Source organism: Trachypithecus francoisi, unplaced genomic scaffold (genome assembly GCF_009764315.1).
Source record: "Trachypithecus francoisi isolate TF-2019V2 unplaced genomic scaffold, Tfra_2.0 Lachesis_group6, whole genome shotgun sequence".
NCBI lineage: Eukaryota > Metazoa > Chordata > Mammalia > Primates > Cercopithecidae > Trachypithecus > Trachypithecus francoisi.
In genome coordinates this window covers 92,836,487-92,861,118 of record NW_022681471.1, presented here as the reverse complement: position 1 = coordinate 92,861,118, position 24,632 = coordinate 92,836,487, and positions in this window count along the sequence as shown.

Genomic DNA, 24,632 nt, shown 5'->3' with positions numbered 1-24,632 from the left:
CCATAATGGTTGAACTAGTTTACAATCCCACCAACAGTGTAAAAGTGTTCCTATTTCTCTACATCCTCTCCAACATCTGTTGTTTCCTGACTTTTTATGACTGCCATTCTAACTGGTGTGAGATGGTATCTTATTGTGGTTTTGATTTGCATCTCTCTGATGGTCAGTGATGATGAGCATTTTCTCATGTGTCTGTCGGCTGTATGAATGTCTTCTTTTGAGAAATGTCTGTTCATATCCTTTGCCCACTTTTGATGGGGTTGTTTGTATTTTTCTTGTAAATTTGTTTGAGTTCTTTGTAGATTCTGGATATTAGCCCTTTGTCAGATGAGTAGATTGCAAAAATTTTCTCCCATTCTGTAGGTTGCCTGTTCACTCTGATGGTAGTTTCTTTTGCTGTGCAGAAGCTCTTTAGTTTAATCATATCCCATTTGTCAATTTTGGCTTTTGCTGCTGTTGCTTTTGGTGTTTTAGACATGAAGTCTTTGCCCATGCCTATGTCCTGAATGTACTACCTAGGTTTTCTTCTAGGGTTTTTATGGTATTAGGTCTAACATTTAAGTCTCTAATCCATCTTGAATTAATTTTCGTATAAGGAGTAAGGAAAGGATCCAGTTTCAGCTTTCTACTTATGGCTAGCCAATTTTCCCAGCACCATTTATTAAATAGGGAATCCTTTCCCCATTTCTTGTTTCTCTCTCAGGTTTGTCAAAGATCAGATGGCTGTAGATGTGTGGTACTATTTCTGAGGACTCTGTTCTGTTCCACTGGTCTATATCTCTGTTTTGGTACCAGTACCATGCTGTTTTGGTTACTGTAGCCTTGTAGTATAGTTTGAAGTCAGGTAGCGTGATGCCTCCAGCTTTGTTCTTATGACATAGGATTGTCTTGGCAATGCGGGCTCTGTTTTGGTTCCATATGAACTTTAAAGCAGTTTTTTCCAATTCTGTGAAGAAGTCATTGGTAGCTTGATGGGGATGACATTGAATCTATAAATCACCTTGGGCAGTATGGCCATTTTCACGATATTGATTCTTCCTATCCATGAGCATGGTATGTTCTTCCATTTGTTTGTCCTCTTTTATTTCCCTGAGCAGTGGTTTGTAGTTCTCCTTGAAGAGGTCCTTACATCCCTTGTAAGTTGGATTCCTAGGTATTTTATTCTCTTTGAAGCAATTGTGAATGGAAGTTCATTCATGATTTGGCTCTCTGTGTGTCTGTTACTGGTGTATAAGAATGCTTGTGAGTTTTGCACATTAATTTTGTATCCTGAGACTTTGCTGAAGTTGCTTATCAGCTTAAGGAGATTTTGGGCTGAGACAATGGGGTTTTCTAAATTACAATCATGTCATCTGCAAACAGGGACAATTTGACTTCTTCTTTTCCTAACTGGATACCCTTGTTTTCTTCTCTTGCCTGATTTCCCTAGCCAGAACTTCCAAGACTATGTTGAATAGGAGTGGTGAGAGAGGGCATCCCTGTCTTGTGCCAGTTTTCAAAGGGAATTTTTCCAGTTTTTGCCCATTCAGTATGATATTGGCTGTGGGTTTGTCATAAATAGCTCTTATTATTTTGAGGTACGTTCCATCAATACCGAATTTATTGAGTGTTTTTAGCATGAAGGGCTGTTGAATTTTGTCAAAAGCCTTTTCTGCATCTATTGAGATAATCATGTGGTTCTTGTCTTTGGTTCTGTTTATATGCTGGATTACGTTGATTGATTTGCGAATGTTGAACCAGCCTTGTATCCCAGGGATGAAGCTCACTTGATCATGGTGGATAAGTTTTTGATGTGCTGCTGAATCCAGTTTGCCAGTATTTTATTGAGGATTTTTGCATTGACGTTCATCAGGGATATTGGTCTAAAATTCTCTCTTTTTGTTGTGTCTCTGCCAGGCTTTGATATCAGGATGATGTTGGCCTCATAAAATGAGTTAGGGAGGATTCCCTCTTTTTCTATTGATGGAATAGTTTCAGAAGGAATGGTACCAGCTCCTCCTTGTACCTCTGGTAGAATTCGCTGTGAATCCATCTGGTCCTGGACTTTTTTTGGTTGGTAGGCTATTAATTATTGCCTCAATTTCAGAGCCTGCTATTGGTCTATTTAGGGATTCAACTTCTTCCTGGTTTAGTCTTGGGAGAGTGTAAGTGTCCAGGAATTATCCATTTCTTCTAGATTTTCTAGTTGATTTGCGTAGAGGTGTTTATAGTATTCTCTGATGGTAGTTTGTATTTGTGGGGTCCGTGGTGATATCCCCTTTATCATTTTTTATTGCGTCTATTTGATTCCTCTCTCTTTTCTTCTTTTAGTCTTGTTAGCGTCTGTCAATTTGTTGATCTTTTCAAAAAACCAACTCTGGATTCATTGATTTTTTGGAGGGTTTTTTTGTGTGTCTCATCTCTTCAGTTCTGCTCTGATCTTAGTTATTTCTTGCCTTCTGCTAGCTTTTGAATGTGTTTGCTCTTGCCTCTCTAGTTCTTTTACTTGTGATGTTAGAGTGTCAATTTTAGATCTTTCCTGCTTTCTCTTGTGGGCATTTGGTGCTATAAATTTCCCTCTACACACTGCTTTCAATGTGTCCCAGAGATTCTGGTATGTTGTATCTTTGTTCTCATTGGTTTCAAAGAACATCTTTATTTCTGCCTTCATTTTGTTATGTACCCAGTAGTCATCAGGAGCAGGTTGTTCAGTTTCCATGTAGTTGAGCAGTTTTGATTGAGTTTCTTAGTCCTGAGTTCTAGTTTGATTGCACTGTGGTCTGAGAGACAGTTTGTTATAATTTCTGTTCTTGTACATTTGCTGAGGAGTGCTTTACTTCCAATTATGTGGTCAATTTTGAATAAGTGAGATGTGGTGCTGAGAAGAATGTATATTCTGTTGATTTGGGGTGGAGAGTTCTATGGATGTCTGTTAGGTCCGCTTGGTGCAGAGATGAGTTCAATTCCTGATATCCTTGTTAACTTTCTGTCTCGTTGATCTGTCTAATGTTGACAGTGGAGTGTTGAAGTCTCCCATTTTTATTGTATGGGAGTCTAAGTCTCTTTGTAGGTCTCTAAGGACTTGCTTTATGAATCTGGGTGCTCCTGTATTGGGTGCATATATATTTAGGATAGTTAACTCTTCCTGTTGAATGATCCCTTTACTATATGTAATGTCCTTCTTTGTCTCTTTTGATCTTTGATGGTTTAAAGTCTGTTTTATCAGAGACTCGTATTGCAACCCCTGCTTTTTTTTGTTCTCCATTTGCTTGGTAGATCTTCCTCCATCCCTTTATTTTGGCCTATGTATGTCTCTGCATGTGAGATGGGTCTCCTGAATACAGCAGACTGATGGGTCTTGACTCTTTATCCAGTTTGCCAGTCTGTGTCTTTAATTGTACCATTTAGTCCATTTACATTTAAGGTTATATTGTTATGTGTGACCTTGATCCAGCCTTTATGATATTTACTGGTTATTTTGCTCGTTAGTTGATGCAGATTCTTCCTAGCCTCAATGGTATTTACATTTTGGCATGTTTTTGCAATGGCTGGTACCGGTTGTTCCTTTCCATGTTTAGGGCTTCCTTCAGGGTCTCTTGTAAGGCAGGCCTGGTGGTGACCAAATCTCTAGGCATTTGCTTATCTGTAAAGGATTTTATTTCACCTTCACTTATGAAACTTAGTTTGCCTGGATATGAAATTCTAGGTTTAAAATTCTTTTCTTTAAGAACGTTGAATATTGGCCCCCACTCTCTTCTGGCTTGTAGGGTTTCTGCCGAGAGATCTGCTGTTAGTCTGATGGGCTTCCCTTTGTGGGTAACCCGACCTTTCTCTCTGGCTGCCCTTTAGATTCTTTCCTTCATTTCAACTTTGGTGAATCTGGCAATTATGTGTCTTGGAGTTGCTCTTCTCAAGGAGTATCTTTGTGGTGTTCTCTGTATTTCCTGAATTTGAATATTGGCCTGCCCTACTAGGCTGGGGAAGTTCTCCTGGATGATATCCTGAAGAGTGTTTTCCAACTTGGTTCCATTTTCCCCCTCACTTTCAGGCATCCAATCAGACGTAGATTTGGTCTTTTTACATAATCCCATACTTCTTGCAGGCTTTGTTCATTCTTTTTCTTCTTTTTTCTTTTTCTTTTGGTTTCTCTTCTCGCTTCATTTCATTCATTTGATCCTCAATCGCTGATACTCTTTCTTCCAGTTGATCAAGTCGGTTACTGAGCTTGTGGATTTGTCATGTATTTCTCGTGTCATGGTTTTCATCTCTGTCATTTCGTTTATGACCTTCTCTGCATTAATTAGTCTAGCTGTCATTCTTCCACTCTTTTTTCAAGATTTTTGGTTTCTTTGCGCTGGGTACATAATTCCTCCTTTAGCTCTGAGAAGTTTGATGGACTGAAGCCTTCTTATCTCATCTCGTCAAAGTCATTCTCTGACCAGCTTTGATCCGTTGCTGGAGATGGGCTGCACTCCTTTGCAGGGGGAGATGCGCTCTTATTTTTTGAATTTCCAGCTTTTCTGCCCTGCATATTCCCCATCTTTGTGGTTTTATCTGCCTCTGGTCTTTGATGATGGTGACGTACTGATGGGGTTTTGGTATAGGTGTCCTTCCTGTTTGATAGTTTTCCTTCTAATAGTCAGGACCCTCAGCTGTAGGTCTGTTGGAGATTGCTTGAGGTCCACTCCAGACCCTGTTTGCCTGGGTATCAGCAGCAGAGGTTGCCGAAGATACAATATTGCTGAACAGCAAGTGTACCTGTCTGATTCTTCCTTTGGAAGCTTCCTCTCAGGGGTGTACTCCACCCTGTGAGGTGTGGGGTGTCAGACTGCCCCTAGTGGGGGATGTCTCCCAGTTAGGCTACTCAGGGTTCAGGGACCCATTTGAGCAGGCAGTCTGTCCCTTCTCAGATCTCAACCTCCATGTTGGGAGATCCACTGCTGTCTCCAACGCTGTCAGACAGAGTCGTTTGCCTCTGCAAAGGTTTCTGCTGCTTTTGTTGTTGTTGTTGTTAACTGTGCCCTGTCCCCAGAGGTGGAGTCTACAGAGACAGGCAGGTTTCCTTGAGCTACTGTGAGCTCCACCCAGTTCGAGCTTCCCAGCGGCTTTGTTTACCTACTTAAGCCTCAGCAATGGCGGGCGCCCCTCCCCCAGCCTCGCTGCTGCCTTGCCGTTAGATCGCAGACTGCTGTGTTAGCAATAAGGGAGGCTCCGTGGGTGTGGGACCCTCCCGGCCAGGTGTGGGATATATTCTCCTGGTGTGCCCGTTTGCTTAAAGTGCAGTATTGGGGTGGGAGTTACCCGATTTTCCAGGTGTTGTGTGTCTCAGTTCCCCTGGCTAGGAAAAGGGATTCCCTTCCCCGTTGTGCTTCCCAGGTGAGGCGATGCCTCGTCCTGCTTCAGCTCTCGCTGGTCGGGCTGCAGCAACTGACCAGCACCGATTATCTGGCACTCTCTAGTGAGATGACCCCAGTACCTCAGCTGAAAATGCAGAAATCACTGGTCTTCTGTGTCGCTCGCGCTGGGAGTTGGAGACTGGAGCTGTTCCTATTCGGCCATCTTGCTCCGCCCCCCGCTGGTTTTTGTTTTTTTTTTACATTTGTTGGCCATTCCTATATCTTCTTTTGGGAAATGTCTGTTCAGGTCTTTTGTCCATTTGTTAATGGGTTATTGTTTCTTGCTATTGAGTTTTTTGAGTTCCTTATAATTTGGGATATTACCCCTTATCAGATGTATGGTTTGCAAATATATTCTGCATACTATGGTTGCCTCTTTACTCTGTTGATGGTTTCATTGGCTGTGTAGAAGCTTTTCAGTTTGATGCAATCCCATTTGTCTATTTTTACTTTTGTTGCCTGTGCTTTCCGGGTCATATCCAAAAAATTATTGCCCATCAGGCTAACAGGAGACCTGTTAGGAGAAGCCCTACAAAGCAGAAGAGACTGGGTTCCTATATTCAGTATTCTCAAAGAAAAGAAATTCCAAGATGTTCTCAGCAGTCAGGTTTGATTAGCTTGCTGCCACTTATGAGGGAGTGAGGTCTGTGTAAGACTGTGCAATGGGATAGTGTGGTAGTTAGAAAATATGTTTACAAATTCTTTAACCCTCCTCCCATCAACAGGTAAAGTCTAACTGCCTTCCCCTAGAATTTAGGTGGTGATAATGACTGGCTTCTAAGGAATAGGATGCAGTATTACTTTTCAGTCTAAGTTACAAAATTTTGTACAATTTCTGTTTGGTATTTTTGTGGTGACTGGGGCAGTGGAAAAGGAAGGAAAATGAATGGATTATGTTCGGGTAGTGGAGGTGTGGTGGGATATAGTGCGATGAGGGATTTTGCAGCTGGAGAGCTCTGAAGGGCTGGTAAAATAAGCCATGTTTGGTATTCATTCATTCATTCATTCATTCATTCTTCATTCATTCATATTTATTGAGGCCTACTTTTTAAGGCACTGGGAATATAGAAATAGATAAGACACAGCACCTCCTGTTAAGAAGCTTACAAACTATTAAGGTAAACCAGGGTAACAAACACATTACAAATTTACATGTATAGAAGTAATACAGGAGTGAATAATCATTTTTATCCGGGAGCAGGAAAGGGACATCGGGGAGTCAGGAAAGCTTCTTTGAAGGTCAGAGTTTGAAAGATGAATAGAAGTAGAGGTAGATTTACTATGAAACTAATGAATCTTAAGCTCCAGGGACCCTCATATGCATGGACACTTTCTAAGGTCCTAGTAATGTACTCATATGGCTTTATATTTTTGTAAAATTTGAAAAAGTAAGATACTTTGACTGCAATGGATTAAGACCTTATATTAGTCAGGGTTCTCCAGAGAAGCAGAACCAATAGGATATATAAAGAAAGTGACAGATGGGAGGGAAAGGGAAAAGGAGAGAGGGAGAAAAAAAATTATATATATGTATATAAATTGTATGTGTATATATATATATACATATATATATAAAATAAGGAATTGGTTCATGTGATTATCGAGGACCCCAAAGAGGTTGTCTGCTGTTGTTTTCCTGAGTGTCGTAACTATTGATACTTATCATGTTGGAAATTGAAAGTTCGAAATTGTTTAAATGTGAACGTACAGATTCATTTGAAGACAACATTGATGAACAGGTTGCTTGTTAACAACATCTTAGTATTTTTTTTTTTTTTTTGAGGTGGAGTCTTTCTCTGTCTCCCAGGCTGGAGCACAGTGGCGCGATCTCTGCTCACTGCAACTTCTGCCTCCCGGGTTCAAGCCATTCTCCTGCCTCAGCCTCCTGAGTAGCTGGGACTACAGGCACGTGCCACCATGCCCAGCTAATTTTTTGTGTTTTTAGTAGAGATTGGGTTTCACAGTGTTAGCCAGGATGGTCTCGATCTCCTGACCTCGTGATTCGCCCACCTTGACCTCCCAAAGTGCTGGGATTATAGGTGTGAGCCACTGCGCCCGGCCAGTATTGTTTTTAAATTAGTTCTAACCTTGCAAGAGATCTGCCCTAAAGTGTCAGCTTATTCCAGAATTAAAGCAATCCTAACAAAGGACAAAGCTTGGAAAGTGAATTTTAATTACTTTGGTTTAATTTATAGTACTTGAGTCTGAAAAGCTATGACATTTGTGAAAATCTTAGCAAAGTTTGCTCAGTTATGATGGGCTTATGTCTTTAGTTTACTGTTTGCTTATAGTGTGAACTGTTCCTTTTGTAATTTGCCTAAATGAGAATTTTCTATGCTGGATGTTGACATTTTGTGCTTTTGAGCACATAAGAAAATGAACAAAATCTTCCTCACTTATTAAGAGCCAAATTTTTTACAGCCTTGCTAAAATCTATGTATTTAGAAAATGTTTTATTCTCACTTTGGTTAAATGGGTAATGAGGTATGGTTTCTCAGTCACCGGTTTATCTCATCCGAATCATGTCCAAATCTTCTCTAAAAAAACTTTTTTGACTTTTGCCTTCTCTAAACGAAATCTAATAAAATAAAATAAAACTTTCAGAATATCCTTTTACACATAAAATGATCTTTGAGATTTCCTAGAGAGTGCTCAGAAAATTACAAAGATTTGCTCTTTCACCCTACAAAAAAGATATGTTCAAATAGTTAGATTTATTTGATGAGTTACGACTGATGAGTTGGATTGGAAGAGCTGTCAAATCAGAAAGATGCTTAGCTTTCCCTAGATTAAATTTTCATAGGTAAAATGTTTCCAATAAAAATATTTCAGAAATTGGTTGCTGCTTGGGAAGTTCCTAGAAATTTGTCAATGCCCTTGCTCTGTAGAATATGATTCTACTTGCCAGAGCCCTGATGTGCTTTGTGTAATGATATTAGGCAACAAAAACAACAAAAACAGTATAGTGTTATCAGACACAATTAGGTTGTAATTAAAAATGCTTACTTTGCCACAGCCCTTTTTAAAACATTTGAATCTAGTCCGTGATTTTCCATTGATTTACTTAAAGAATTTAATAAAAATATGGATGTCTAGGACCTACTCCATGAAGTCTCTTTACTTGTTATTCTTGGGATATTCTTAATATATACTTGGTATATTAATGATATAATGTGTTTTATTATATTTCATTATATTATCATTGTATTATATTAATATTGCATTATTTTATTCTATGGATAGAAAGGTGTGGTGCCTTTCCTTACCCGCATTAGAGTCATGGCGAACACCCTATAACAAATGACAGGTTAGCAAGATAAAAAGCATGACAAATTTATTTAATCAAAGTTTTATGTGACCAGGACCTTCAGAAATGAAGACTCAAAGACCCAGGTCAAACGATTATTTTTGTGCTTAGATTTGATGAAGAATGGGCAGGTGTATAGAAATGTGATTGGGCAAAAGGGTGTGATCTAACGGTAATAAACTGAGGGGGAATCCCAACAAATCCTGTCCAGATTCTCCTTGGCATCTCTGTGTAGCATTCCTTCCTCGTAGGTATGGGGCAGGATCTTTCTGGAATGAGGGTCTTCAAGGGAGAAGGGGAGAAGACTAGAGAGTGATCTTTCCAAGTTTTATAACTTGCTTTGCAGAAGAAGAGTCATAGTTTCTATGACTCGCCATGAGGAAGAAGAATTCTGGGAGAGAAAGAAGGATGAGACAGGAGGGCAGGAGGAGGTCAGAGAGAGACTTTACTTCTGAGGACTTCTAATCTCTGTCGGTTCAAAGTACTCAGCATACTAAGGTGCCATATTTTGGGGTGTTGTGTTCTAAACCCCAATGTTATACTATGGCTGAAGATTTTTTCTCTGCAAAAATATGTTTTTCTATTTTTGTAAATCAGATGTGATGTTTCTTCTTTTCTTTGAAAGTAGTTTTAATTATTATGCTTACAGACATTTTATCTAAAACTTTTTGGATTGGCTTTATTATCTTGTTTTTCATGCCACAGAAATAAACAAATTTATTTGTCATTTGTATCATTCTTGTTATGAATTCTTGTCAGAGTTTTCGCTTTTAAAAGCTATTAGCAACCAATTAAACACAGCTATTTTAAGTCTCTGTCACCTACAGATAGTTTTGTTGTTGTTGTTATTTTATTCTGATGCTCCACTGAAGGCTGTCCAATTAGCACAGGGCCAAAGCTCTTGTCCTCAACAAGAAGGAATGTCTCACAGCCCCGTAGACAAGGGCTGCGCCAGGTATTTCAAAGAATAGGATTGGGTTGACATAGAATTCTCTTTGACTAAATTTTAGTCAGCCTCTTCTGAACTCTCTTCGAAACCAGGTCTTGACCTTTGGACTTCCTTTTTCATCTTTGTGTAGCACAATTTTAGCAGGGATCCATTAAGTCAGTTTCGTGAGAATCTTCTGCTTCAATATCAGATCCCCCTTGATTTCTGATCAAATTCTTCACTCCTCACTATCTTCTGGGTGATATTTGATCACCATGGCCTGGCTTCAGCAAGAATTCTGTCAAGTGGTTTAGCCAGATACCCCTTACCTCTGATGTTTTCTCTGAGTAATTTCTCATTCATTGACTCACTACACTGTTCCATGGCTATAAATTCCCACTTGCTCATGCTGTATTTGGAATAGAGCCCACTTCTACACTGATGTCTCTTTTCCTCTATTGCAATATTTGTCTGCTGTTAGTCTGATGGGTTTCCCTTTGTAGGTGACCTGGCTTTTCTCTCTGGCTGCCCTTAATATTTTTTTCTTTCATTTCAACCTTGGAGAATCTGACGATTGTGTGTTTTGGGGTTGGTCTTCTAATGGAGTATCTTACTGGTGTTCCCTGCATTTCCTGAATTTGAATGTTGGCCTGTCTTGCTAGGTTGGGGAAGTTCTCCTGGATAATATCCTGAAGTGTGTTTTCCAACTTGGTTCCATTCTCCATGTCTCTTTCAGGTACCCCAATCAGTCATGAGTTTGGTCTTTTTACATAGACCCATATTTCTCGGGGGTTTTGTTCATTCCTTTTTGTTCTTTTTTCCTCTATTCTTGTCTGCCTGTCTTATTTCAGGAAGACAGTCTTCAAGCTCTGAGATTCTTTGCTCTGCTTGATTTATTCTGCTATTGATACTTGTGATTGCATTGTGAATTTCTTGTGTTGTGTTTTTCAGCTCCATCAGGTCAGTTATGCTCCTCTCTAACCTGGCTATTCTGGTTATCAGCTTCTGTATTGTTTTATCATGATTCTTAGCTTCTTTGAATTGGGTTACACATGCTCCTTTAGCTCAGTGAAGTTCACTATTACCGACCTTCTGAAGCCTACTTCTCTCAATTCAGCCATGTCAGTCTCTGCCCAGTTCTGTGCCCTTGCTGGAGAGGTGTTGTGATCATTCGGAGGAGAAGAGGCATTCTGGCTTTTTGAGTTTTCAGCATTTTTGTGTTGATTCTTTCTAATCTTTGTGGGCTTATCTACCTTTGATCTTTGAGGTTGCTGACCTTTGAATGGGGTTTTTGTGGGGCCTTTTTTGTTGATGCTGTTGTTGCTGTTTTCTGTTTTGTTTTGTTTTGTTTTTAACAGTCAGGCCACTCTACCATAGAGCTGCTGCGGTTTGCTGGGGTCCCACTTCACACCTCAGTTGCCTCAGTTTTTCCTGTACCTGGAGGTATCACCAGTGAAGGGCATGAAACAGCAAAGATGGCAGCCAGCTCCTTCCTCTGGAAGTCCATCCCAGGGGAGTGCTGACCTGTTGCTGACCCGCATGCCCTTTGGGATATCTCACCCAGTCAGGAGGAATGGGATCAGGGACCCACCCAATAAGCAGTCTGGCTGCTTTTTGGTAGGCCAGGTGTGCTGCATTGGGGCTGGGGGAACCCTTCCTCCTCTGAATTGCCTGTGTTTTCCACAGCCAGTAGGCTGGAGTGGCTGAGTCAACTGAACTGCAGAGATGGCAGCCATGCCTCCCATCCAGAGCTCCATCCCAGGGAGAGATCAGAGCTCTATCTCTAGAACCCTCACTGGAGTGGCTGAAGCCCCTGCAGGGAGCTCCCACCCAGTGAGAAGGATGGATCGGGGTCCTGCTTAAAGAAGCAGTCTGGCCATGATTTGGTAAGACAGCTGTGCTGTGTTGTGGGGGACTCTTCCTCCTCCGAACTGTCTGTATTCTCCATAGTTGGCAGGCTGGAGTGGCTGAGTCAACCAAACTGAAGAGATAGCAGCTGCTTCTCCCACTGGAAACTTGGACTCATCTCTGGTAGATTCCAACCTGCTGCTGTTGGCTGGCTGGGATTCCAAGCCAGTGGGTCTTAACTTGTGAGGTGCCATGGAAGTGGGGCCCACAGAATAACACTGCTTGGCTCCCTGGATTCAAATCCCCTCCTAGTGATATGTACAGATGGATTTCCTGCCTTGCCAGGGATCCTGGGGCCAGAGTATGTAAAACTTCTGAGTATGTGTGCCTGAGTGGTTGCTCTGCCTAGACTCCATACAGCTGTGTGTATCAGACCCAAGACCCTGGTGGCATGGGCTCATGAGGAGATTTCCTGATCCATGGGAGAAGCATGGTTTCCTGGGCAGGGTTGCACAATCATTCACCACTTCCCTTGGCTGAGGGTGGGAGTTCCTTTGGCTTGGTGCCACTCCCGGGTGGGCAGTCACTCCCCACTGCTTCATTCTCAGTGGGTCAGGTTGTTTGCCTAGTCAGTCCCAATGTGAGAACATGAATATTTCAGTTGAAGGTGCTGAATTCACTTACCCCTTTTCATTCCTCTCTTTCAGTGCTGGAAACTGCAGCTGCTTCTAATCAGCCATCTTGGATTGATCAATAGTTTCTTTTGCTGTGCAGACGCTCTTAAGTTTAATCAGATCCCACTTGTGAATTTTTGTTTTTGTTGTAATTGCTTTTGGTGTCTTTATCATCAAACCTTTGCCAAGGCCTATGTCCAGAATGTCAAAGATCATTTTATATGTAAACTCTAGATTTTCTTCTAGAGTTCTTATACTTTTAGATTTTACTTTAAGTCTTCAATCTATGTCAAGTTGATTTTTGTATATGGTGAAATGTGGGGATCCAGTTTCAATCTTCTACATATGGCTAGTCAGTTATCCCAGCATGATTTTTGAACAGGGAGTCCTTTCGCCATTGCTTGTTGTTTTCAATTTTTTCAAAGATTAGTTGGTGATAGGTGTGCACCTTTGTTTCTGGGTTTTTTTTTTTTTTTTTTTTGAGACAGAGTCTCACTCTGTTGCCCGGGCTGGAGTGCGGTGGCCAGATCTCAGCTCACTGCAACCTCCGCCTCCCGGGTTTACACCATTCTCCTGCCTCAGCCTCCCAAGTAGCTGGGACTACAGGCGCCCGCCACCTCGCCCAGCTAGTTTTTGTATTTTTAGTAGAGACGGGGTTTCACCGTGTTGGCCAGGATGGTCTTGATCTCCTGACCTCGTGATCCGCCCGTCTTGGCCTCCCAAAGTGCTGGGATTACGGGCTTGAGCCACCACGCCCGCCTGTTTCTGGGTTTTCTAACTTGTTCTATTGGTCTATGCATCAGTTTTTGTACCAGTACCATGCTGTTTTGGTTATTGTAGTTTTGTAGTATAGTTTGAAATCAGGTAGTGTGATGCCTCTGGCTTTGTTCTTTTTGCTTAGGATTGCTTTGGTTATTCAGGCTCTTTTTTGGTTCCATATGAATTTTAGAATAGTTCTTTCTAATTCTGTGGAAAATGTCATTGATAATTTGATAGGAATAACATTGATTCTGTAAATCGCTTTAGGTAGTATGGCCAATTTAACACCATTGAGTCTTCCTATCCATGAATATGGAATGTTTTTCTATTTGTTTGTGTCATCATTGATGTCTCTGAGTAGTGTTTTAGTAGTAGAGATCTCACTGTAGAGATCTCTTACCTCCCTGGTTAGTTGTATTTCTAGGTATTTTATTCTTTGGGGGCTATTGTGAATGGGATTGTTTTCTTGATTTGGCCCACAGCTTGGACATTGTTAGTGAATATAAATGTTACTAATTTTTGTACATTGATTTTGTATCCTGAAACTTTGCTGAGTTGTTTATCAGATATAGGAGCCTGTGGGCAGAGACTCTGGGTGTGTTCTAGGTACAGAATCATATCATCTGCAAAGAGGGATACTTTGGCTTTCTCTCTTTCTATTTAGATGCCTTTTATTTCTTTCTTTCACCGATTGATCTGGCAGAGACTTCCAGTGCTGTTGAATAGGAGTGGTGAGAGTGAGCATCCTTGTCTTGTTTTGTTTCTCAAGGGGAATGCTTTCAGCTTTTGCCTGTTCAGTATGATGTTGACTGTGGGTTTGCCATAGATGGCTCTTATTATTATGAAGTATGTTCCTCTGACGCATAGTTTCTTGAGGGGTTTTAACATGAAGGGATGTTGAATTTTATCAGAAGCCTTTTTCTATGTCTATTGAGATGATCATATTGTTTTTGGTTTTAGTTCTGTTAATGTGATGAATGACATTTATTGATTTGCATATGTTAAACACCCTTGCATCCCAGGGATAAGCCTACTTGATTGTAGTGGATTAGCTTCTTGATATACTGCTGGATTCAGTTTGCTGGTATGTTTTTGAGGACTTTGCATCTATGTTCATCAGGAAGTTTTCTGTTTTCATTATATCTCTGTCAGGTTTTGGTATCAGCATGATTTTGGCCTCATAAAATGAGTTAGGAAGAATTTCCCCCTCTTCTTTTTGGAATAATTTTGATAGGATTAGTTCCAGGTATTCTTTATGTCTGGTAAAATCTGGCTGTGAACCTGGTCTAGGACTTTTACTGGTTTTAGGCTATTTATTACTGATTCAATTTTGGAGCTCATTATTGGTCTATTCAGTGATTCAATTTCTTCCTGGATCAGTCTTTGGAGATTGTACATTTATAGGAATTTATCCATTTCCTCTAAAATTTCTAGTTTTGTGCATAGAAGTATTTGTAATAATCTCTCAGGTTTTTTTTTTAATTTCTGTGGGGTCAGTGGTAATGTTCCCTTTGTCATTTCTGATTGTTTTATTTCAATTTTCTCTTTTTATTATTAATCTAGGTAATGGGTTAGCAATCTTATTTATTCTTTCAAAGAAACAACCTTTGGTTTGTTGAACTTTTTTATAGTTTTATGTGTCTGAATTTTGTTCAGTTCAGATTTCAATTCTTTCTTTCATTCTACTAGCTTTGAGATTGGTTTGTTCTTGCTCTTCCAGTTCCTCTAGGTGTGATGTTAGGTTGTTCATTTGAGATCTTTCTTTCTTTTCTTTTCTTTTTTTTTGAGTTGGAGTCTTGCTCTGTCACCAGGCTGGAGTGCAGTGGCGTGATCTCAGCTCACTGCAACTTCTGATCCCCTGGTTCAAGGGATTCTCCTGCCTCAGCCTCCCTAGTAGCTGGGATTACAGGCATGCACCACCACACCCAGATAACTTTTGTATTTTTAGTAGAGATGGGGTTTCACCATGTTGCCCAGGATGGTCTCAATCTCCTGACCTCGTGATCCACCCCCCTCAGCCTCCCAAAGTACTGGGATTACAGACATGAGCCACCATGCTGGGCTGTTAATTTGAGATCTTTCTAACTTTTTGGTGTGGGCCTTTAGTGCTACAAACTTTCCTCTTAACACTGCTTTAGCTGTTTCCCAGAAATTCTGTTTTTTTTTTTTTTCAATTTTCAATAGAGTCAATTTCTCGATTTGTGTCTTAATTTCATTGTTTACCCAAAAGTCATTTAGGAAAAGATTGTTTAACTTCCATGCAATTGTATGGTTTTGAGCAATTTCTTGGTATTGGTATCTATTTTTATTGTGCTGTGGTCTGATAGTGTGTTGTTATGATTTCTGTTTTTTTTTTTTTTTTTTTTGAGACGGAGTCTCGCTCTGTCGCCCAAGCTGGAGTGCAGTGGCTGGATCTCAGCTCACTGCAAGCTCCGCCTCCCCGGTTCACGCCATTCTCCTGCCTCAGCCTCCCGAGTAGCTGGGACTACAGGCGCCCGCCACCTCGCCCGGCTAGTTTTTTGTACTTTTTAGTAGAGACGGGGTTTCACCGTGTTAGCCAGGATGGTCTCGATCTCCTGACCTTGTGATCCGCCCGTCTCGGCCTCCAAAGTGCTGGGATTACAGGCTTGAGCCACTGCGCCCGGCCGATTTCTGTTTTTTTTAAAAATATGTTGAGAATTGCTTTATGGCCAAGTATTTGGTCGCTTTTAGAATATGTGCCATGTGCAGATGAGAAGGATGTATATCTGTTGTTATTGGTGGAATGTTCTGTAGATGTCTTGTAGGTCAGTTTGGTCAAGTGTTGAGTGTAGGTCCCAAATATCTTTGTTAGTTTTCTGCATTGATGCAAGTGTGGTGTTGAAGTCTCCCACTATTATTTTGTGGTTATCTTAGTCTCTTCATACATCTCTAAGAACTTGTTTTATAAATCTGAGTGCTCCAGTGTTGGGTGCAAATACATATAGGATATTTAAGTCTTTTTATTGAATTTAACTTTTTATCATTATGTAATGCCCTTCTTTGTCCTTTTGATCATTGTTGGTTTAAAGTCTGTTTTGTCTGAAATAAGAATAGCAACCCATGCTCTTTTTTGTTTGTTTGTTTTCTGCTTACTGGCTACGTCTTTCTCCATCCCTCTACTTCGAACCAATAGGTGTCATTCCATGTGAGATGGGTCTCTTGAAAAAAACAGCATACCATCGAGTCTTGTTTCTTTACCTAACTTGCCATTCTGTCTTTTAATTGGGGCATTTAGCTCATTTACATTTAAGGTTAATATTAATATGTGTGGATTTCATCTTGTCGTTGTGTTGTTAGCTGATTGTTAGGTAGACTTCATTGTGTAGTTGCTTTATAGTGTCAGTGGTCTATGTGCTTAAGTGTGTTTTTGTGATGGCCAGTAATGACTTTTCATTTCCTTATTTAGCACTCCCTTAAATACCTTCTGTAAGGCTGATCTGGTGGTAATAATTTCCCTTAGCATTTTCTTGCTTGAAAAGGATCTCTTTTTTTTTTCTTTGCTTATGAAGCTTATTTTGGCTGGATTTGAAATTCTCTGTTGGAATTTCTTTCATTTGAGAATGCTGAATATAGGCCCCTAGTCTCTTCTGGTTTGTAGGGTTTCTCCTAACAGGTCTGCTGTTAGCCTGATGGGGTTCCCTTTGTAGGTAACCTGCTTCTTCTCTCTAGCTGCCTTTAATATTTTTTCTTTCACATTGACATTGAAGAATCTGATGGCTATGTGTCTTGGGGATGGTTGTCTTGTATAGTACCTTGCAGGAATCCTGTGTATTTTCTGAATTTGAATGTTGGCTCCTCTAGTGAAATTGGGAAAATTTACCCTACAAACCAGAAGGGATGATATCCTGAAATATGTTTTTAAAGTTGATTGCTTCCCCTCCCTCTTTTTCAGGGATGCCAATGAGATGTAGATTTGGTCTCCTTACATAATCACACATTTCTTGGAAGTTTTATTCATTCTTCTTAAAAAAATTTATTTTAGGTTCAAGGTTACATGTGCAGGTTTGGTATGTAGGTAAATTGCACATCATGAGGGTTTGCTGTACAGATTATTTCATTACTCGGGTAATAAGCGTAGTACCTGATAGATAGTTTTTTCATCCTCTTCTTCCTCTCATCCTCCACCCTCAAGGACTCATGTGTCCATGTGTACTTAATGTTTAGCTCCCTTTTATAAGTGAGAACATATGGTATTTGGTTTTCTGTTCTTGCATTGGTTTGCTTAGGATAATGGCCTCCAGCTGCATCCACGTTGTGTAAAGGACATGATCTCATTCTTTTTATGGTTGTGTAGTATTCTGTGGTGTATATGTACCACATTTTCTTTATCCAGTCTACTGTTGATGAGCATTAAGTTGATTCCATATCTTTGCTATTGCAAATAGTGTTGTGATGAACATATAAGTGCATGTGTCTTCATGGTAGTAGAATGATTTATTTCCTTTGGGTATATACCTAATAATGGGATTGCTGAGTCTAATGGTAATTTGTTTTGCATTCTTTGAAAAATTGTCACACTGCTCTTCACAGTGACTGAGCTAATTTGCATTTCCACCAGCAGTGTATAAACATTCCGTTTTCCTCCTCAACCTTGTAAACATCGGTTATTACTATTTTTTGACTTTTTTTTTTTTTTTTTTTTTTTGAGACGGAGTCCCGCTCTGTCGCCCAGGCTGGAGTGCAGTGGCGCGATCTCGGCTCACTGCAAGCTCCGCCTCCCCCGGGTTCACGCCATTCTCCTGCCTCAGCCTCCTGAGTAGCTGGGACTACAGCGCCCCGCCCCCGCGCCTGGCTAATTTTTTGTATTTTAGTAGAGTCGGGGTTTCACCATGGTCTCGATCTCCTGACCTTGTGATCCGCCCGATTTTTTTTTGACTTTTTAATAGCAGCCATTCTGACTGGTGTGAGATGGTATTTCATTCTGGTTTTGATTTGTACTTCTCCAGTGGTTGGTGATATTGAGCATTTTTTTTCCATGTGCTTCTTTGCCTATATATGTTTTCTCTTGAAAATTGACTGTTGATGTTTCTCTTGAAAATTTACTGTTGATGTCTTTTTCCCACTTAAACAAAATTTACTTTAAGTTCTGGGATACATTTGCAAAACATGCAGGTTTGTTACATAGGTATACATGTGCCATGGTGGTTTGCTGCACCTATTGAACCTTTCTCTAAGTTCTCTTCCCTCACCCCTCACCCCCCAACAGGCCCTGGTGTGTGTTGTTCCCCTCCTTGTGTCCATGTATTCTCATTGTTCAACTCCCACTTATGAGTGAGAACACGTGGTATTTGGTTTTCTGTTCCTGTGTTAGTTTGCTGAGGATGATGGCTTCCAGCTTCATCCATGTCTCTGCAGAGGAAATGATCTCATTCCCTTTTATGACTGCATAGCATTCCATTGTGTACCACATTTTCTTTATCTAGTCTATCATTGATGGGCATTTGGGTTGATTCCATGACTTTTCTATTGTAAATAGTGCTGCAATAAGCATACGTATGCATGTGTCTTTACAGTAGAATGATTTATATTCCTTTGGGTATATACCCAGTAATGGGATTGCTGGGTCAAATGGTATTTCTGGTTCCAGATCCTTGAGGAATTGCCTACTATCTTCCACAATGGTTGAACTAATTTACGTTCCCACCAACGGTGCAAAAGCGTTTCTATTTCTCCACAGCCTTACCAGCATCTATTGTTTCTTGACTTTTTAATAATTGCCATTCTGGCTGGCCTGAGATAGTATCTCATTGTGGTTTTTATTTGCATTTCTCTAGTGATCAGTGATGTTGAGCTTTTTTTCATGTTTCTTGGCCACGTAAGTGTCTTCTTTTGAGAAGTATCTGTTCATATGCTTTGCCCACTTTTTGATGGGGTTTTTTTTTTCTTATAAATTTGTTTAAGTTCCTTGTAAATTCTAGATATTAGACCATAACCTCCCTTCCCTTCTAGCCCACTTTTCCCCGTTAAGTATTGAAGCCTTCAAAATCATCTTTGGAGAAAGGCGCAGACTTCCTTCTCTGGCACGTTCTCAACTTTGGCAAAATAACTTCTAATTCATTGAGGCCTGTCTTAGATACTTTTTAGTTTATATTTCTTTCCTGGCAATAATCTATTGATTGCTACTTGGTTTCTAAAAATTCATGAAGTGAAAAGTAGAATAGTGGTTACCAGAGGCCGGGAATGGTATGGGGGAGCAGAGAATAGGGAGAGGTTGGTTAACGGGTACAAAACTATAGTTAGGTAGGAAAAATAAGTTCTGTTGTTCTGTTTCACAGTAAGGAGACTATAGTTAACATAATGTATTATTAGTGAAACCAAAAGTATCTGAGACAAGTCTCAATCAATTTAGAAAATTTACTTTGCCAAGGTTAAGGATGTGCCCATGACAAAGCCTCAGGAGGTTTTGATGATATGTGCCCAAGTTAGTCGAGGCACAGCTTGGTTTTACACATTTTAGGGATACATGAGACATCAATCAATATGTGTAAAATGTACGTTGGTTCAGTCCAGAAAGGCAGGACAACTCAAAGTGGGGTCTTCCAGGTTCATCGGTAGATAAGAGACCAAAGGTTGAATTCTTTTGGGTCTCTGATCAACCTTTCACTGGTACACAATTTACATGTGAGGCAGGGTAGGGGATAGAGGAATAATTACTTATGCCTTAGTCTGACTCAGTAAATCTGTATTTTTACATAAACAATAGGACAGAGGAAGTAATCAGACAGCATTTTCTCAGGTGAGCACAGAAGGACGACTTTGAGTTTTGTCTGTCCTTTGTCCCACACCTGTGAATAAAGCTATCAATTTACATTGCCAGGTTGAAATTCAACAGAACTGTTTTAGGGTAAAGGTCTTGAAACCCACAAGGAATTTCCTTGTGCGCAAATTGTGAGGGAAGTATGTAGCTTCAAAAGAAAAATCTTTGTAGCTACCTTATTTAGGAATAAAATGGAGGCAGGTTTGCCTGATGCAGCTCCCAGCTTGGCTTTTCCCTTTGACTTAGTGATTTTGGAGTTCCGAGATTTATTTTCCTTTCACAGTATATTTTAAAATAGCTAGAAGAGAGGATTTTGAATGTTCTAACTACAAAGAAATAATAAATGTTTGAGGTGATGGATATGCTAATTACCCTTATTGATAATCACATAACATATTCATGTATTAAAATATTACAGCGTAGCCCATAGATGTGTATAATTATTATGTGTCAATTAAAAACAAAATAAAACTTTAAAAACTGTATGAAGAGGGAAGGAGAGGGAGAGACATAGACACATAAAGAAAGAGATAATTCTAAAAATAAAGTTGTTAGAATTCATGTACTGAAAAATCTAAGTTGTGTTTTGGTCACAACCTCAGCTTCCTAAATTTTTACCATTTTTGCTTATTTTCAGATATTTGTAGTAGGTCTTAAGTCTTCATCTGGGATCAATGAAGTATAAAAGCCTTGGACTAATTGTGCATGCAAATATTGGAGAAGGAAAACTTTGATCCACTAATAATTGTGAATCTCTTTTTTTGGCCTTAAATTCTTTTTGGAACAAGTTAGATTTAAAAAAAAATCTTAATTTCATTGAGTTATACTTTACATATCTTAATGTTATCCTTTTTTAAAGTGTCCAATTTCTCTATAGCATATTTAGAGTTGTGCAACCATCACCAGTATCTAATTCCAGAACATTGTCAATACCCCAAAAAGAAACCTATATCTATTGTCATTTCCTATTGCCTCTTCCCCCCAACCCCTGGAAATCTCTAACTGACGTTCTGTCTGGATGAATTTGTCTATTCTGATATATATATTTCATATAACTGGAATCATACAATATGTGTTTTTTATGACTGACATATTTCATTTAGCATAATGTTTTCAAGGTTCATTCATTTTGTACCATGTATCCTTACCTCATTTCTTTTTATGGTTGAATAAAACGCATATCAAAATATACATTTTTGCAAGAATAGACCACATTTTGTTTATCCGGTCAGCAGCTGATCATTTGAGTTCTTTCTACTTGTTGGCTATTATGAATAATGTTGCTATGAACATTTGTATACAAGTTTTGGTGGGGACATATGTTTTCATTTCTCTTGGTATATACCCAAGTGGAATTGCTGGTCATATGGTAACTCTATGCCTAATAATTTGAGGAAGTACCACACTGTTTTCCAAAGTGGTTGCACTGCTTCACAATCCTACTAACAATAAATGAGGATTCCAATTTCTCTGTATCTTGACTGACACTTGCTATAGTCGGTCTTTTTTATTTTAGCCATCCTAGTTGTTGTGAAGTGGTATCTCATTGAAGCTTTGATTTCCCTAATGTGAGCATCTTTTCATGTGATCTTTAGTGATTTGTGTATTTTCTTTGGTGAAATGTCTATTCACCTCAAAGCCTTTGCCTATTTTATTGATTGGGTTATTTGTTCCTGAACTGTTTCATTGTAAGAGCTCTTTATATATTCTGAATACCAGTCTCTTAACAGATAAATGATTTATAAATATTCTCCAATTCTGTGGATTTTCTTTCATCTTTTTGATGATGTTCTTTGGAGTGCAAAAGTTTTTAATTTTGATGAAGTCCAATTTATCTATTTTTCTTTTTTCACTTATGCTTTAGTTGTTATATCTAAGAAAACATTACCTAACCCAAGGTAATGAAGATTTACCGCTGTTTTCTTATAAGAGTTTTATAATTTTAGCTATTACATTTAGGTCTATGATTTGAGTTAATTTTTGTATATGGTGTGAGGTAAGAATTCAACTTCATCCTTTTGCATGTGGATATTCATTTGTCCCAGTGTCATTTGTAGAAAAGATATTTTTTGCCCAATTGAATTGTCATGGCACCCTTGTTGACAAATTAAGTTTTAAATAAACACAACAAATATGAGAAAGTATAGTGTTAAAATACAATAGAAAAACATTTATAGAAGTTACTGCTCAGATCAATGGCCAGATATCGTTTTAAAGGGCTCATTCACTTGCTTTTGATTTTGTCTATACAGTTTTCCACATGTATGCATCATATTCTTGGAACTGCACAAAACAGCAAGACGTTTCTAGTTCTTTCCTAATATTTGAGTCTGAGCCTGCTCCATTCTGGCAGGATCTCAATTCTCTTCTCCGCAAGATGGGATACAATGATACCTTATACTATTTTGTAGATACAGAATTAAGTGATTAGGTGACATGCTTAGGAGACTGTTTGGTATTTCTTAAATGCTCCATAAATATTAGTTCCATTCTCATACCCTGAGCCCCTATCCTGGTGGCTTTACTCACACAGGATGTTACTATACCTTTCCCTGTAACCTCCTTACCCCCAGCATCTGGGAAGCTGTTTTAGGGGCATTTGTGTGGGTTTGTCATGTAGTGGTTCTATGACCCAAGAGACCAAAATGTAGTCAAAGGTAACATCATGTACACACCTGTGTGACACCCCTCAGAGATTCTGGACTTATAGGATAATAATGGTGGACCTCCTTTGCAGCCCTGCAAGTAAGTCCAAACCAAATCCTGTTTCCAGGGTTTCAGTTAGTTTCTGTAACTCCTTGGTCCTATCCTAACCTCCTTGGCTATTTCCCCATCTCTCTTCATTTAATCCCTTTATTCTGGAGCAGGTAGGTGGTTCAACAAGTCTCCCTGACATTCCTGACGTGTGCATTCTTCAATTTACCACTGTGTTCCTGCTCTCTGCATCTCCCAGTTCTTTGCCCTAGGTGCCGAACAAATTGTGCAGTCAGCTGGATAATGCTCTGAATCTGTCAAGGGACTTGCTTCAGCAACTCAGGGTCCTGGTGGATTATAAGCATGAGAAAGGGCTGCTGAGATCTAAGATGAGGTCTGAGGAGGAATTAATGGCCAGCATGGGTAGCAATATTACAAAGAACATCCTGAACATCCAGGATTTGGAAAATTCAATAGACATGAGTTGTGACTTCCATTTCAATATATGTATCTTTCAAAAAGCTATTTTTTGCAGTCAACCACACCATCTCTTTTTGTTAAGGTAATTCAGAGGGGCTGATATGCCTCTGTGTGTGTGTGTGTGTATGTGTGTGTTTGTGTGTGTGCATGTTAGCAAATACTTTCTTCATCAATCTGTGATTGTGTATGACTGTGTGTTTGGGAAGGAGGGAAGGTCTGATGAACATTTTTAATTTAGCTTCAATTAATGCGTCTACCAGCAGTTTGCTCTAAAGCAGGATTTTTAGGTTATATATCTGAAAAAGGCATCTCTCTTCATAAGTGCACCAGCTGGGATGCTCCAGCATGATTCTGTACAGCCCGTTCTAGAAGAAAGGAAACTGGGAGCTTTGATGAAACTAGACATTTTTCTTTGTCTTTTTAATTTTTTATCTTAGCAAATAATGTGTATGCTTTTACTCACCAATCAAGTTACATATGCTGGCAACCACTGTCATGTGAAATCATCAATCGAATAAATAGTTAGGAATTTTGGGGAAAAGATATTGAATCATATTTAGGCTGGTTTGAATGAACATTTGAGTAGCAATGGAAATCTCAAAAAGACAGCCATAAAAACTTTATAAATATATGAAAAAATGAAGCAGTCAGAAAAACCCTAACATTTTTCTAGCCCTTCTAAGAGAACCTGCAAATATGGATCTGTGGTCTTTGTTACTTGCTCAACCTAAATTGTGAGTCTTCATGGGTATGTGAGTAAGAAATCCTTTGCAAGGCTGGATGGCACATGCTGCAGGTTGAATGTTCTGAGAAGTAGAACTTCTGAGTATGTGTCTTTGAATGATTCTTGATGCCTGTGGATTAAGGAATTAGTGTTTTCTAAGCCTCTAGATGATGACAAAGTCATGGTGGACTTTCTAGTTAAGGACTTTGCTAGAAGAAGCTACTAATCCATTGGAGTCATACATGAAGTCCCCTAACATATGGCAGGCCCTGTTAATGGCATTAGACGTTCGGGATTGAATAAAGCTGGCAATGTCCCTTCTCTCAATAGTGATAGATAACATTTGCATGGTGTTTATAATGTGCTAGTTTTATAAATGCTTTACACATATTAAGGCACTTAATCCTCATCAAAACCCCATGGGGGAGGTGCTATTATAATCCCCACTTTATAGGTGAGAAAACTGAGGCACAGAGAGATTAGAGAATCTTATTCCAAAGTCACAGAGCTAGTGTTGGGCTGGTACTAAACCCAGCATGGCTCCCAAGTTTGGGCTTCCAATTGCCAGACCGCACCACTTCTCAGGGAGCTTATCCTTGAGATGTGGGGGAAGACGGACCATAAACACATACACAAGTAAACAGTAAGATGACAAAAGATCCATGGAAGCACTCTGAAGAAAATAGAAAAAAGGAAGTGTTCTTCAAAAGAATAACCAGTATGTTTTGACTAGTGGTAATTACTTAAGCAAATGTCTTGGGAGTCTGTTTTGGAATAAAAGGAACTAGACCAGTTTGTTAGTGCTGCCATAGCAAAGTATCACAAACATGTTTATTGCCTCAGCGTTCTGGAGACGAGAAGTCTGAGATCAAGATATTGCTAGGGTTGGTTCCTTTTGGGATACTGTTCCATGCCTCTCCTCTAGCTTCTGGTGGTTTGCTGGCAATCTTTGGCATTCCTTGGCTTGTAGAAGCATCACTCCTATCTATGCCTTCATCTTCACATGTTCTCCCTGTGTGTGTCTGTCGCAAAATTCCCCCATTTTACGAGGACACCAGTCATACT